The following is a 17,040-nucleotide window of genomic DNA, read 5'->3' as shown; positions in this document are numbered from 1 at the left end:
CCATTAAGGGTGTTTAACTACCTCATCCTTTTGTGGCTATTTTATATCTTTGTTGTATAGACTTGAGGCAGGCTGTACAATCATCACTTTGATTCGTGTATGTGGGGCTCAAGGCGCACTCATAACCATCTGCTGTCTACAGTTCACAATGACACCACTCTGTGTGGTACTTTCTTTGATTTGCTTTCTAAGCAAAACACAGGCATTTTACATCACAATTTATCACTTTGTGCTCACCCTTGCAATCATTAACAACCATTTCTTTATGACATCTTGTGCAACCTGAACCTTTTGCACCTTTTGTCTTGTAACTATAGCAGGAAAAAAACCGCTTACCTTCTGTACATAGCTCTTGGCTAAAGAGCATTTTTGGCTGACTACTGTAAAAGAAAAAAATAGATTATTACTAATAGCTCTGAGCACAATTACTTAAAAGTGGTATTTTTATTTTTACCTTTAGGATTCAATAATAACTGACCGCATAACTATAAAATCATCAAATCTGGTTTACAATGAAAAATTGCTTAACAGAACTCTGGGATTAAAAAGGGGGGGAAAAAATCTGTAACGTCACAGTTCCACCTTACTTCCATGGGAATTATGATTTTTACCTCCCTTGAAAAATAAATCAGAGTTACAGGTGAAGAATATGAAGAGTAAAGCATTGCAATTGTAGCAATTGCAATTGCTACAAAATCTTGAAAATGGAAATTAAGTTAACACTTGACACTTTTAAAAATTCAGATCAATATGACTAAATAGTACATGGGTACTTTTTTTGCCAGCTACTCCTTCTTGTCCTTCTTTGAAAGTTTTTACATTTCACAGTATTTGCTAACTTCCCACTACTGGCTTTGCAAGGCCTTCCATTCTCTCCAGAAAAATACTGAGCAAATACCACTGTAACTTGGTGTATTTATTGGTCAAAAAGAAGAGACCTTTTACTTTCACCTTCCCTGATGCTAGACTAATGTTTCTGTTTTCAGATTGCTAGTCCATCAGTCTAGCCCAGCCATTATTACCTTCTTTAGTTTCAGATATTGAAATAGTGTTCACATAAAGTTTTGGAGAGTGCAGTTTTTCTAACACTATAGCATCCTTTCCTGTGCAAGATCAGCTTCCTAAGCAGATCTTTTGGAGACAAAGCTGAAAAGACCATTTTTAAGATAACAGTATTCAGTTTTGCTTTTGGTGGGCTGCCAAACCTGAAAGATGCTACTTTGTTGGACACACAAGCTTTCGTGTATTAAAGCATTTCAGATCCATGGCCTTCCAATGGCTTTAGGATAGCGTTTGTCTCTGCAGTGTCTAACTTTCTTCTGTAGTCAAAAGATGCCAAGTTTACCAACAAGTTGCATTTGTCTCTACATTCTCATTAATGAGATGGATGTTATATAGGTGTATTTATGCAATTCTTCTTGATCTGGTTTTTGTAGTAGTTTGTAGAGTATGGTATCATTACTCTAGTCTTTCATGTAGACACCTTTGCCAAGAAGATAAATACTGGCCTTAATCCTGAGTACGAACATCTTTTTCAGCTGTCACTGTGTTCCTTTTGCATACAAGGTTATTGAGCAATTTTGCACGCCAGCCTATATATTTTAGGAATGTAGCACACAAATCCAACCTGACAGACCTCCACAAAAAAAAACTTTGTATAGATTTAGGAATGGCAAAATCCTTTTCTCCTCTGCCCTGGCATTGCTTGCATCTCTGTAGGTGTCTACTAGTTTAAATTTTCACAGCCTAACATAAACAAGGCAATATATAGGTGTTAAAGATTTTGTTCCACATAGAACAGTGAGTTAGATTAGGCATTCATTATTAACAAATCTTTGGAATATGCTTGCATCATTCGGTAATTTTCTGCTAGTGAAAGAATAAATAGTCTTTAGTAAAGAGACAAATGGATCAGTATATAACCCCGTATTAACCTGTGTTCATTCTGGTTTGATAAGATTCACAGTCCTCTCTCTTAATGACAGGAATAAAATCAATACTTATTAAAATTCCATAGTTATACAATTAAACGTTTTCCATCAGTGGAGCATCAGTAGGACACAGACACATGCAAGTTTTTCTTTTCATTGTTGAAGAGCTGCCACATTATGCAGGAGAACTTGCTGTTCTTTCAATAATGAGCGACAGAGCCTAGTCTGTGGGAGGGTAAAAGAAGACTATGACATGAATGACAGCAAGCTTACGCTGACACCTCTACCCATAGCTGAGGGTGTGATGTTAGGCCTTAGAGGGCCAGGTGAAAATCCATTTTCTGCTTTACTTGGATGTTTAGGTTACCTTGTTGTATTGCTATAATGGAAATTGGTTTTGGCTATATTTTGACTTGAAAAGCTGTTAAAAATCTCTTTTGTTAGATAATGTTAAATATTAAGGGAATCAAAGAGCTTTGGTTAGCTATATCCATGTTTTGTTGCAAGCTTATCAGTCTGGTCTAGCGGTTTCTTATTTTATTTTGTTTTTCTAACCTGGAACTTTTCCTGGGTATAAAATAGTGCAGTTTTAAAGAAGTCATTTTCTGATAATCTTGTTTCCAAACAAAATCATCAATTATTAAAAATCAGTTCTGATATTAAACAGATACTTGTCTGACATGTTTATGCATATGGTTATGGTTGTGCACGTAAGCATCACCACTGGGGCTGTATACTTAGATTAAATCATACATAAATATTTGTAACATTCATTTGTGCAATAAAGGAAAACGTCATAGTCAATTTCAGACATTCAAGCATTCAGAAAAAATCATTAGATGGGTACAGAGATAAAGGTTAGGGAAAAAATAGAAAGTGAGATATGTTGTTTGCTGTGTTTTCGAGTATTCTAAACATATATGACTATTTTCTTATTCTTTGAAAACTAACACTTTCCAATGAAGATTCAAAAATCTTACAGGATCTACCTTTCAAGCAAAACCTAAGTGTAGTGACAGTTGCCACAAGGATGAGAGATGACAAAATTGGATATGGCACATCTCATACATTCTATGTTAAGCATTTTTATTTAAATTTTGCTGTTAATAGACAACTATTGATTCCCCTACCTTTACTTTAGTACTTCAGGTTTTTAAATGAAAAAATTAGATGAAAGATCACATCACTTAATAATAGATGGTTCCTATATCTGATTGGAGGTAAAAAAAAGACCCAAATCCTCCATAAAATCCAAAGGCTGAAAGATGAGGTAGCAATGGTTCTTTTTTGACTTTAAAACTTGAACATATCTTACCTTCTGTCTGTAGGTGGTATTAATCTCATCTGAGATTCATGTGAATCTCTTCATATGAATAGCGCTGGCTGAAGGGAAGGTGAATTGGGCTTAGATTTAATAAAAAAAACCCACCTAATCTGACTTTTTACTGCATCCTTCTCAACAGAGCTGACAGCAATGGCAATGTCTGCCTGACGCAGCAGTGCTGTGAAATGTGTTACCCGTGGCGTTTCCAGGTTTGTTAGCACTGACACTGGTTCACTGCAGCAAGTTGCACTGATATCCTCTAGGTTGTTTCAGCACGTCAGCATTGCACTCCATCCTAATGATCTTGTCTCAGGAAGGCTATTAAGTACTTGCTTGGTGTAAAGCTCCTTATTCATGTTCCTTCTGGTTCTAAATGGTCTTATTTTGGTGCTGTCTGTGCTGTGCTCCATTGTACCCAGTAGAAAAGTCCAAAGACTTCAGGTCTTGGAAACGGCGTGGGTGGAGGGGAAGAGATTTTGATGCCCAGACTGCAGCCCTGTGGCCACCCTTCAAACAGCTGTCAGTATAATCTATGAATCCAAGACTGTCTATGAGGAGTATTTAAATTTTTTGATTGATACTTCACTGGCTCTGAGCGAGTTCAGACTGAAATATAAACTGAAATATAAACATAATATTAAAAACAGCATTTCTCAAATTTAGGAACACGTTCACTAAGCTTCATTTAGAATAGCACACAGCTGAGATAATAACGTGGTGTAAACTTGGGCTTTTTATAAATGTCCCTCTGTGACAAAGTAAAAACGGATACAATTTCATTTAAATCAGTGCTATGCAAACATGAAACACTTATGCTGCTTGCTTTACTAGAGCCTTAGTAAGCAGATGGTGCAAGCCTGCCAGTGAGTACTATGCATCCCAGGTGATATTTCAGCAAGAAAGATCCGTTAGTCAAGAACATTCTCCTTCCAGTCTGTGGGGAAGAAATTTATAGAGCAATGTGTTATGGGACTGCTGATTTCTGAAACAGAAGATGGCCTTTTTATTTATTCGTTTGGGATTTTGGTTTTATAGCTATGCTTGCTGGTTCATATTGGTGTATTTCAATGGAGCTGAGGCTCTGGAACAGATACACCTTCTGAATAAGATCATCTGCTTAATATTTTTATTTTTATTTTTAATACTTACGATGACATGGAGATTTCTTTTCTCAGAAAACCATACGTATTCCCTTCTGCTGATTTATTTCTGGCTTGTGCTGTCATAAGAATTCTCCCAGGACGTTTGTTGTTCACTCAGTAATTTAAACTTTGTGAATTTCTTTAAACTTTGTTTAAGCTAAATCCCAGTGTATTTTCCTCTGAATAATTTTTGCACTCAACCCCTGAAAAATGGTTTGTGCTTTATTTATTTATTTACTGTTATCTTTTTAGTTCCACTGACAGTTTTCCAGCTCTTGCTAACAGTCCTATGGTCAAGTGTCCTTGGAGAAAAGCAGACAAAATATATTGTACTGGAATATTTTTGAATTTGGAAGAACACTAATAGATTTGAAAATTTAGCATTCTAGGGAATGACTACTGCAGAAGTTATTTGAACATGCACTGTTTTCAATATCATCTTCCCAGTCCTTAGTGCTGCAGTCTCCATTTAGTGTACCTACACCTGTGGGAAATACTGTGAATACTTCATTAGCATTTTGGTCATGTAAGCAGAAAACAAGTTGAAAGCAGGAGGAAAACTTCAGTGGAGAATGAGCTCCTCTAATGTATAACGTACTTGAAACACAGCAGTCAGACCAGGTTCATTATTCCTGATGTAGAACTGTGCATATGTTTGAGCTATATTCTGCTTTGATGCAGGGATATCAACAGTGAACTTAGAATAGTCTTAAGATCATTATTAGAAAATGTTCTTAATAAGCTAATTTACCTATTAAATTATGTTAGTTACTAAAATCTTTCAGCCAGATGTAAGTTGACCATAAGTGGGGACCCCCAAATTAACTTTGCTCACTTGAAACTTAGCCTCTTCCTCTCTCTGGATTACCGCATTCAAGATTGGAGAGGCAGCTCCCTCCCATGCTCTCTTCCAGCTGTCCCCAGTCAGCATGGTACAATCAGTGCAGCATGGACCACTGAGCTGTGGTGATGCAGTACTGCAGGGGCACGTTGCACGTGTAATGGAAAAGGGCATGCTGTCCTCCTGTGCTTTACATGAGTTGGTGTAAGTTTATGCTGAATCTTATACTATACGATATCTTTGATAGAACCACTATAATGAAAGAAATGAGAGAAAACATTTTGTAGCAATTAGTAAAGTTTGTGAAACCCACTTGCCCTCACACCCTTATATTTCCTTTAGGGATGTATCCTCTGTGGATATAACCCAAGATCTTCTTTAATAGTTGTCTCAGTTTATTAGGAAAGAAAACCTGTGTGGTGGAAATGTTTCCCTAAAGCTTGGTAAAGCTGGAGGGTTATGAAGAACCTCAAAGACAGGACGTGTGGTCATAGCAGCTAGCTGCAGTGATGGTTTCATACCAAGCTTTTGTAACATGGATGCAATACAAATATTAAATATATAAAACAGATGTGAAAAGATTTCTGCAGAGGAAAGTTTGTAGCGATGAGAAGAAGCAGATAATGGCAACTGAGATAAAAGAGACACAAGCTGTTTCGAATAAGAACATTTTGAGTTTCTTTTTTTTTGTTTGTTTCTTTTCTTCCTTGTGTATACAGGAAGCCAAAGTCTAGATATTAGATTTTTTAGGAAATCAGGAGTGATGCACTGATTGGGTTTGGGTATCTTGCCTCCTGCAAGATGCTAACTGAAATGGGTAGAGATTGTTTCAGTGGTATCAGGAGATAGCATGAAACCTCTAGCTAAAGAGATTTTCAGAAACTCTACCTCTTGATATAATTACATAGTTTTTAAGTAGAAATCACAATAAATGCACATTAATATTAAATCACATGTCTGTTTTATCAGTTAAGCATATCCACAAAATTGAAAAGCTACCCAAGACTGCTTGTGTTATCTTTTGGTTTTGTGCTCATAAGTGAAATACTTGGCTCCTAATTGAGTTTATATGAACTGGATGCACTGAACTGTACAGAATCACCATCCTTACTATTGCTAAATAGGTTTCATTATATAGATATACAGGGATGTTGGTGGGAGTGATATATTATTTTGATCCACCCTAAAATACAGTATGGTCTCCATGATCATAAATGGTAACAGAGTTGTGCCCAGAGCTTGTGGCTATGGTTGGAAATCAACAATGACTCCCTATGAGCTGCAGAGGTCTCTTCCTTTAGAAAGCACAAGACGACTGGGGTTTGTATCTCCCAAATTAGAGTTGTCAAGCCTAAAGGTATCAGAAAGGTATGCTTGACATAAACTGAGAGCACTGTCTGACCCTTCCCATCAATAAAAGGCACAAAAGCACACTCCACAACTATGTTTTTCACAAGTCGTCTTTGCTTTGCCATCTGTGCTGCCAACTGTTCTTCTACTGTATATCGTCTGCCTGAAGAAGTGCTAAGCAGGTGTGGCACATGTTTGGCTCATTCCTGCTTTGCATGTGTAATGTAATTATGTTTGACAGACTTGGTTTGATTGAGAGAAAACTATGAATTGGATTAAATGTTTTTTGTTTAGACTTTATTAGCTAAAGATGCCATTGCATAATTAATTTGTGAATAAGCAGCAATCTTGCAAATGAGGTAGTGAATCAAAAGCACAGGAAGACATTATAGCCTCTTCTCAGAATGAGTTTACACATTTCTTATTTGTAGTATTCATTAAAAATACATAAAGGAAGGTTAACAAAACATTGCAACAAAGAACCACAAACAAACCAGCCAGCCGCAGAAGCCTTCATATATGCATAAGTCAAAAAACTGAAAACAAGCCAGCAGAAAAACATGAGCCTGTGTTAGACAGAAAATGCTTTAACAATATTTTAATTGTAATCCCAGATGCTTTCTGTTCAACCCCAATGTTGTGGAGCAAGGATGTCAATAGAATCATATACTTCTAGTTTCAATGTAAAAAAAAAAAAAATTGTTAAATGTAGGGAAATTTTTTGTGTGAACCTCTTAATTTTTACTTAGAGAAGATGCTACTATTTACATTTTAGGGATGGAAAGTGGCTGTGTGAATTCCTGTGCTTCAAAATATTTGCATTTGCATCTGTTTCTACTTTAAGTTTAGGTCATACAAATCATGCAACCATATGAACCATATTACTTAGAAAGTGAAGAAAATCTGTAGGATGCCATGATTTGGTTTAGAACATGCTTTGTTGCAAGTTATTTCTCTTGCTGTAGGCCTGCCTCAAGCAAGGGTGGAGCAGGGACCTGACCTTAACTGTTCTTGTCCCATGGACAGAGGGTGTGGGCGGGGTTCCCTGGTAAGGCTGCTCAAGGACAAGAAGGTCTCTTGGTGCCCCTGACACCTGATCAGATTATTTGAGACAAATCTACTACATTTCACAACAATTTCTCTACCTGACTACTTGTTAGCTAATGCTCGTCTTTGAGCATGTCTCCTCATCCTGGACACGTGCTGTCTCAGTGAATCTTCCTTCTCGGCACTGTCACTATCATGCATACGTCATACATTTCCTTTGGGTGCAATATCCCAGTTTATCTCAGTTCAGCAGAAATAAATATAACTAGCTCTGATATGCAAGGACATTTTCACTCCAGGGTGCCAAAGATGTAGGCTTTACTTCAACCAATGACAATAGGTTAAAGTGAAAGTGTCCAAAGCTGTTCCTTGAAATAGAAAGGCTAGATTATTAAGTTCCTTATTTTCTTTTTCTTTTCCTTTCCTTTCTGTTTCTCATTAGTAAAAAGCAAACTATTATTATGGATATTTGTCAGATTTTTTTTAATTGTATTGTAATAGTATAAATAATGATTTATCAATAATGTTGAGGTACTAACTTCCATATTAACAATATACGTTAGCAAAGGTTCTTAGTCCAAACAGCAATCTTCAAATGCTACCACAAAATAATGTAAAAATTGGTCCTTTGAAAGTGCAGTTTAGGAATGAGACTAATATACCAATAAGAACTCACCAGCTAACTAAACTTATGCATTATTTGAGCATATTCCTTTATGCCAGCATGTGAGAGTAAAATCATCAATGCCCCACATACTGGGTGAGAGGGCAAATAGACTTGGCAAGAACAATCATGTTCAAATGCATCTTCTGTGGTAAAGCAATGAAACAAATAGCTTGGAGGATTTTTGATAGGTTTAGCTGTCTAACTTCCTCCTGCTGCCTCTTTTTCAGTTCTATGTGAAACATTGTGCTGCTTCTGCTTCCCAGCAGTGTTGCATTTCTTCTCTCAAGAATAGTAATCACAGTCTGGCAGAATAGAAGATTGATGCAGGGTCATTTAGTAAAAATATTTCTTTCTTCAAATGAAGTTACTTCCTATCCTTTGCCAAGGGTTTATGGAGTGGTAAGATGGCTGATCTCCATTTTTTTATTCTAATTCTTTGGCCATTGCTCAAACCCTGCCTTCAGTCACATGCTCTCTGTGATTATGTTCTTCTTATGCAGCATTTTGAGCCTTGAACATTCACGCAGATGTATTGCTTTTGCTACTCCAGATAATGGGTTTTTCTTCATTACGTCTGCTTTGGATTCTCCCATAAATTTCAAGCCATTTGGATCTTTCAGAGAAGATGCTCAGAACTTTAAGTATTATGGCAATGCTGTTGATTCTTCCAAAGACTCTAATCGTCTTTCAGGAGCTCCATGACACTTAATCACAGTTTTCTCTCGTTTGTGATTTTTTTTTTTACAGAATTCTTCTCTTTGTTGTTTGAGTTTCAATTGACTCCATTTAAAATCCCTCCAGCCTTCCCTCAATTTTATTTACCTTAGTCTCAAAGGAAGCTGTGGAAGCTTGAAGGTTATTGATTTTTAAATGAAGAGATTGAAGAAGTTCTTTTACTAAGGTGTCTTGTAAAGTGTTTGAAGGTAGAGAGGCTTTGCTATGCATGGAAGATGATGGTGTGTCTGCAGGGTGGTCTCACTTGACCCACCATGCAACAGGTTTCATTTAATCCATGTGCTTCTTCTAAGCACCTTCTGGTACACTTTTGTTTGGTTGTCTGTCTCAAACAATGTCATAATTCTTGAGGAGACCAATATCGTCAGCATTTCAAAGACTGTGGGCTTTTAGGCTTGTGAGTGTGTAAAAGGAGTTATGACCTTTGCAGCAGACCCAACAAATAATGTATGTTGTTAGCATGCTGCAAAGAGCCACTGTGGTCAGCATGTGCTTTGTGTTAGGATGACTTTGCACCGCCTTTCTCTGTCCGGGATTTTAATGAGACACTGGGCAAATGGGGATCTCACCTCTTCAACTTGTTCAGAAATGTCCAGAAACAAAGTGGGAAGAAGAAGAGAATCCTAAAATAACAGTTGAGAGCAGAGTGAGAGAAGAAAATGCCTTCGCTAATAGAGTACAGCACCAAATAAACTTGTTTAAAGCAAAGCAAAGATGTCTCCTTTTTGCCAAGTTGAAAAAAAAAGTGCTAGAATCATAGTCCATTCATTTAGCAAGCTGTAATTTTCCTCCCTTTATGTCTTCCTCTTTGGCTCTGAGTTTGGATCAGGATCCTCTGGGTCACAAATAACCAGGTCACTTCCCCTGCCTTTTACTTTAGTTTTACATCTTTCCTTCATTAATGAAAAGTCACTATTCCCATGAAGCTCTTAAGCCTCTGGCCTTCTTAAGCTGCCAGATCTGGCAGTTCTGTAAATCATTGATGCCCACCATCCCTCTGACCAACTTAATTTCTGCCATGTTGCTTGGGGATTTAATCCCCATTGGAGATGGTATGCTGTCATTATTAATAGAATTTTCTAATAGTATTAGTAGAGACTGGGAAAGATGTGAAATATTTTGTGGTGAGCCTAAGGCATGCTGAAGGGTGAAACCTTTTCCAAAACATTGTGATTTGACTGGTGGGCAAACTTTTAGGCTGGATTTTGGGTTATTGAGTTTCATTTGTATTTTCCAGGTAAAAGCATCAATATTGCCAAACCTGATATACAAATTACATTCTCCTTCAGAAGAGTAGTTTTTGTAACAAGCTAGCCCCTTTCACCAGTGGTTGGCTCTGACAGATGAATGAGGTGTTTCCATAGGAGTACCTGAGCAAAACTCTCAAATATTGAGAGTAGTTGGGAAGCTTGGACTTGGGAGAAAGGTATAGGATTATTTTTATTTATTTTAAATCTCTCAGTGATGCACAAAAACAAGACTGTATGCCTAATGAGGAGTTTATAGAAGTCTTTTTCATTAGAAGGCACTGACTGTTCTCTGGGAGGCAGGGGTGTAAAACTCAGCACATTTCAGATTCAACTTTGTTGCATTAGAAGATTATACTGTTTGCTTTACCATTGAAACAAAAAATTCCAGGAAATTACAACTTTTATTTTATTTAGTATTTTAGCTTCAAAATAACATATTTTACTCTTTTCTAAGAAATCATTAATGTACAGTAGAGCCCCCTTGTAATTACTGGGTTTTTTACATGCTTATAAGTTTCTATAATGTCTTAAATAAATTTACCTACTTCTTTTCCCAATCAAATATTTTGGATCAAAGTAGAATTAATTACTGCTAAAAAGAGCATAAGCAAAATCAGTCATCTGTGTGTTTTACAACAGGTATTGTATTCTAAGGTTCTTTAATTCTGCAAAATTTTTGTACCTCAAAACTGCAAGGAAAGCCTCTTCCATCTGGCACACCTTGCAAATAGCACCACTGAGTTCAATATGCAGCTTTTACCTCCTATTTATAATGATATCAGGTTTTAGACCATGCTGATTATTTCAGTATTAAAAGCAACACTTGTGACTTATGATATTACATATGACAAAAAGAAAAAGCTAAGAAAATTAAACATCTAGTTTATTTACTAACAAGAATAACAGTGAAAGCCTTCTGAAGCTGTTAAAATGAGAGAAGAGAAGGGCATTTTTACTTTGAAGTAACTTATTCAGAGCATGCCTGTAATGCTACAGGTTGGAATTTTTAAAGAAGCATAGGAAAGTTACATACCAGGCTCTCAATGAGTTTCAGCAGGCTGATCTACAGAACCGAATTCAAGACTATCCTTGGAAAAAGGAGATTCAGGTCTAGAGGGAATCAGTCTGGCAGTTTCTGAACTTCCTTTTAACAAGGAAGGAGAGATTTATTAATAGATGTTGGGGTTTTTTGTGCACCTTAATCTTCTTTCCCAATTTAGCAACACTAAAAAGAGGTCCTGAGTTACTCTTACACGTCTTCTGATTATTTTTTTTTTAACTTGAAAAATAATTTGGCTTTGTAATATCTAAGAATTTTAAGACGTATGAGAATGAGATTTCCGGGGATAACCTGTGATGCTGAGAAACACCATTTTCTAACTATAGTAACTAGTATCAGTCATATCTTTTTTTTGTCTCTGAAAAGGAACCTGTGTATTTAGCAGAACTAGGGTACCTGCAGTTCAGAAATAACCATTATGACCCTGGCTGCTAGTTTTCTGTGCCTCTTCTGGTAGCTGGCAGAAGTATACTAACTGCCTATTTCATTTCCCCTACATCTTTTCTACCTTTTATTCTAGAGGAGGTGACCTGCAACACCAATTAGGGACCAGCTTACTTTGGCTATTTGCATCACTTGCACTAAGTGCTTGAAGTGTTAACAGCTATCAAAGATGCTACATGGTATGTTTACAGAAATTGGGGGATAAACAGAAGAGGGTGACGGAGGCTATTTTTGTTCTTCATGACAGATACATAGTATGAGGGACAAAGAAAAGTCATCTGGAAACATATTTTCTTCTCTGCTTTTCCTAGGACTCCTTGTCCAGATGTAATTTTCTATCTCTATTCTTCTCCCATTAACACTAAACTATCTGAGGTTTCAGATAGGGCTGCAGCAGACCAATGATGTGTTTTCTCCATAAAGAAAAGCATTATGTTGTGTTCATCACAAAGGATACTGAACATTGCTAGCTGCTTTAGACAAGAAATCAGTATAAGGAATAATAAGTAACTTCTGTTTTGATGTCTGACAGTTGGATTTTTTCTTCCTTTTTTTGAAGCATGGTTTTACTGTTGGTCATAGTATCCATCTCATTTGAAAATCTGATTATACTGTTCGATTATTATCTCCTGAGGCACAGGATTCTCCTAGACAGTTAGCGGTCCATTTCCTCATTTACAAAAAAAAGAAAAAACAAACCACCAAACTTATCTGTGCATCTGTTTCAAACAAGTCTTTTACCTATTAAAACGAGAGTGTGTGTGTGTAAAAAGTAGGATAGATGTTTTCTGCCTAACAGTTCTTTTTTTTTCTTTAGGAAGCCAACCTTGTCTTATTCTGCCACACAACATAAATACAATAGGTCAGATTCTGCTGTCAATATTGTTTTTCTGGGTAGACTGGATGCTATATGTTCCATGGATTAATTCCCCCCCCGTGCCTGAATGGAAGCCAGGATGTTACTGTATCACTTCATTTCATATCAAATTACATTGTCACATAATGATATAATTGCCAAACACAAGCAGATGCAATTGTTATAGTGCAATAACATGTGACAACTGAGAACGCTCTTTGTATTTTCATTTTAAAGTTTGGTTTTCAACAAGAAAGTTTATAACACTGTTGGAATGTGAGTTTCAAGTCTATATTTGTCACCAACTGAAGCAGTTTTATTTAGGTTTCAGAATTAAGGAGAAAAAAAAAATTGAAAGTATCAGTACCAGAACTGTAGAAAATACATGGGTTGTGCTGAGGTCTCCTCTGTGCAGCAAGCACTTCAACAGTGTGAGTACTTTCCTCAGTAAGGACTGATTTGGGGGCTGGGGGACTTCCCAATGGGAAGGCGAGATGCTGGCATGAGTAATTTTCAAACATATTTTGTGTATAGCAAATCACACATTGCACCATAAGCTGTATTTTCAAGTTGACCTTTATTGAAAAAGAAAAATGTGGTGCATTACAACAAATTAATCTATATGAAATGCACAACTAAAATAAGACTTTTTTAAGTCTATGGAATGAAAATTACAAAAGCAAATATTCTGTAAAAAACAGAGGCCTCCAAATTCCTTTTCACAGTTATTTAAGTATTAAGACCTAAACTAATATTTCTCTTTAATTGTTTTTCTGAATAATATCTGGATTGATATAGCTGTAAGTGGAAAACTTTTGAATTTACAGATATTTTAATGGATACGATCTCTTTAAATTTTTTTTCTCCCCCATCCTGTCTGCATCCATTACAGGCAAATCAATGAAAATTGATAAACCCGTGATGGAAAAAAGGAATGTATTTGTATTCATTACAAGGGATCGGAGATAATAATAAAAAGAAATGTTGTTATAGTGAGATATAAACCCAACCTAAGGAATTGTTCAATATGTGAATAGCTAGATACATTTCATTACTGTGATATGGAGCAGCTTGATAGCGGAAGCCAATAATTTAAAAAGTCTTGAGCACAGGGTTATGCTGACTATCCAGTTCAATACGTTAATTGACAATAAATCCTGCTTGCCTATAAAAAGCACTTGACTAGTCATTTTCAAGATGGTCATGATTTTTTATGATGCGGAACTTTTAATTTACAGGGATGATAAAAATAGATTTACTTTCAGCCACTTGTATTTGATTTAATTACCTAATCAACTATAAATCATCTACTATTGAAAAAGTAATTTAACAGAGATGATATTTTGTCGTCATTTTTTTCTTAAGTAGGGGTCTTTTTTTTAAAGGAAGGTGAAATAGGCTTTAGAGGAATTAAAAACTTCTATCCTTTTAAAGAAAGGGTTAGAAGTTCAGAGTACAGAAGCTTCAATTCACTGAATAAAGGTCCTGATTTTTGCAAAGACTTGTTTATGGTTACCTAATCTGCTGTTAAGAAAGCAGATAGTAAAAGCTGTATGGCAAAGGGCTAGCTATGGATATTAGTGATCTGAAACAGGCCTTGCACAACAGAAGTTCCCTCTGTTGGAGACCTGTTTGGGGTAATACCATGCCATTCAATGATGAGAAACATACAGCATGGCCATGAAGAAAGAAATCACTGTACCTTTCCCAGGCCAGGAACAGAGAAACCGATCTAAGTCAGAATGAGAGTGCTTGATAGAGGATTGCAAGGCTTTCTGTTGTGAAGTAAACCGCAAATTTTAATCCCTAAGTGAAAACAGAATAAGTTTTCCTATATTTTAATGGTTATCTCACAAAAACTGACATACTATATGAAAACTTCTTAACAACTAAAAGAAAGCATAGATTTAAAAAACCACTAATACGTTGAAGGAAGAAGGATGAGGTTTTATGAACAGAAGGTAACAATATTTAGCACTTTCCATGTACAGACAATCTTATTAAAGAGGCAAACTATATACTGGGGTGAAAAAATTTAATCTTATAAGATGTAGTCTCCAAAAGTCTACTTTGAAAAACATTGTGAATATCATAAAGGCTGTTAACAAGAGAGTGGGTATGACATCCACAAAACCATGTTTACGCAAATCTGGTAGTGCTCTAGATTAAAAACGTTCCAGGTAAAGAGCTTTTGGAATATATTCAGAGAGGAAATTCTGGTCAGATGAATTACAGGTGTCAAAAAGGGACTCAAAGATTATAAAATAAGAATTTATTGTAAAATTTTTGCTGTTTGGTGTTCTCGTTAGACACTATTTTAAAAACAGGAAAAACCCCAAATTCACTACAGACATATCTTTTACTATCTGGGGGGGTGGGGGACAGGGAGGGAAATGAAATGTATGTAGAATTATTGCGAGAAAAAAATTATGTGGTCTAGATGAGGAAAAATACAGTGTGTTAGTGTAGGATTACAAAAATAATAGCTAAGAAAGTACAGAAAGTAAGGATAAGAACAGTCATGTCAGTAACATGAATTAAGAAAAATCAATGCTAGAAAATATTTCATGGAGAATTCAGGTCACTTTATGAGTTGGGAATAAAGTCGGCTTCTATAATAAGGGTAAAATAATAATGTGAAATAATAAAAACTGAGATTTGAGACTAAATTACCCTGATAGCTAGAAGGCTTTATTACATTTAAGGAAATAAACACAAAGAAAAGTGTCTATATTAATACAAATGTACATTTTTTCTTATGGCTAACAACAGGTTTCAAAAAAACCTGAAGAAATGGATATATTGTAAATCCTATAATACTTTCCAAGGAAGCCTTAGGAGCTTTGCATTTTAATTTTCACAATCAAAGGTTTTATTCTGGGAAGTCCATGGTCTAATTCACAACCAAAATGAAATTAAATCTGTTGTCACAAAATTCCTCAGAATTACCAAGGGTAAATAAAAATTGCCATATTAAGTTAGACTGGTACTTTTTGAGCTACTTGATGAAGCTGAGAATAGGTACTTGGAAGGCAGTATAAGAAACCCCAATTAGGATAATTGGTATACAGCTTACCTACACAAAGAGTTCTTTTTTCCTGCTCAGTGAGAGGCTGGATTACATTTAGAGATGTGAAGATTATGTTCTCTCCAACTGTTCAGGGCTTCTTTTTAACCCAGTTTTACTCAACTGAGTGTGAATTCATGGGATTTTAGAACAATTATTTAGTACAACTACTCATGTAGGGCTGCTTTTAGGGATGAGCTTTTGAATTATCAGCCTTGTTTCAGCTCTCATTGACTTACTCTGGGTTTGGGTCTGGATATTAATTTTCTGAGAACAGATTGATGTCTTGACTGTATATGTCAGTTGACTGGGCTTTTTCTTCTGTGTGGCTTTGCTCAGTATAAGAAATTCTAAACTGAAGCTGTCCTGATGTCATGCCTTGTGTCTGCTGCCTCAGAAATGTACATGGCCCCAACCAGAAAGGAGGTGATGGCACAAATTGCGGAGTCACATGAGGCACTCCAACGTTTCCATCCAGAGTACAGGTGTAGATGGTGACTTACATGGCCAGGACATGTTCAGGAAGTGTGACGAATCTGGATGTGTCAGAGTTGCCGCAAATGGGCTTGTACATACAGAGCTGATCTACAGCGATGACATACATAGCACTTTCTATTGCTGGAAACCTACATACGTGATGTAAACTCCTTGTGTAGGATGATACAAATGGGAAAGTGAAAATATATAGAACCTCAACAGCTTCTTTATTTCTCTTGTCATAGTGTGTAGTCACTATGCCTGTAGTTATTGTATTCTTCTGTGATTAGCAATAATTCTAATATTGGTTTGCTCCAGGAACACTTCTGGTTATGAACTGACCATATATGAAGTCCATTTGACAAGCATACAAATCAGTAATTAAGTTTCTGAGTATTTCCTAGAGGAAAAAGAATGAGTCTCCAAAACTGTTCTTTTAGTGGCGGTTGAATGCTCTTTTAGCCTTGAAAGTCACCTAGATAACAGAAGTCTAAACATAATATTGTGTCTATACTTTTCATGTGCTAAGTCCTGCTAGATTTTTGGTTTGGAATTTAAACTCAGAATGTAGTCCCAAAATAAATACTGTGATAAGTAGTGTGCAAGATGTAATCACCCTTTGAAATATTGAAAAGTACTTTATTCCCCAAGTAGACATTGGGCTTGTTTGAACACAAGTGATGTTTCTAAATATTTTAAAGGTGACAATGTCTGCTCTAAAATGTACTGGCTGCAAGGAAGAGAAAATGTCACCTGTTCTGGTGGTTCAGACAGTTATCTGTATTAATTTGCCCCGTTTATCTGTTAGTTCCCTGGGAGCTCTTGATAACCTACTTGGCAGTGCTCTGC

This window comes from Phalacrocorax carbo, chromosome 10, assembly GCF_963921805.1.
Source record: "Phalacrocorax carbo chromosome 10, bPhaCar2.1, whole genome shotgun sequence".
Classification (NCBI taxonomy): domain Eukaryota; kingdom Metazoa; phylum Chordata; class Aves; order Suliformes; family Phalacrocoracidae; genus Phalacrocorax; species Phalacrocorax carbo.
Note: the sequence above shows the minus strand (reverse complement) of the source record.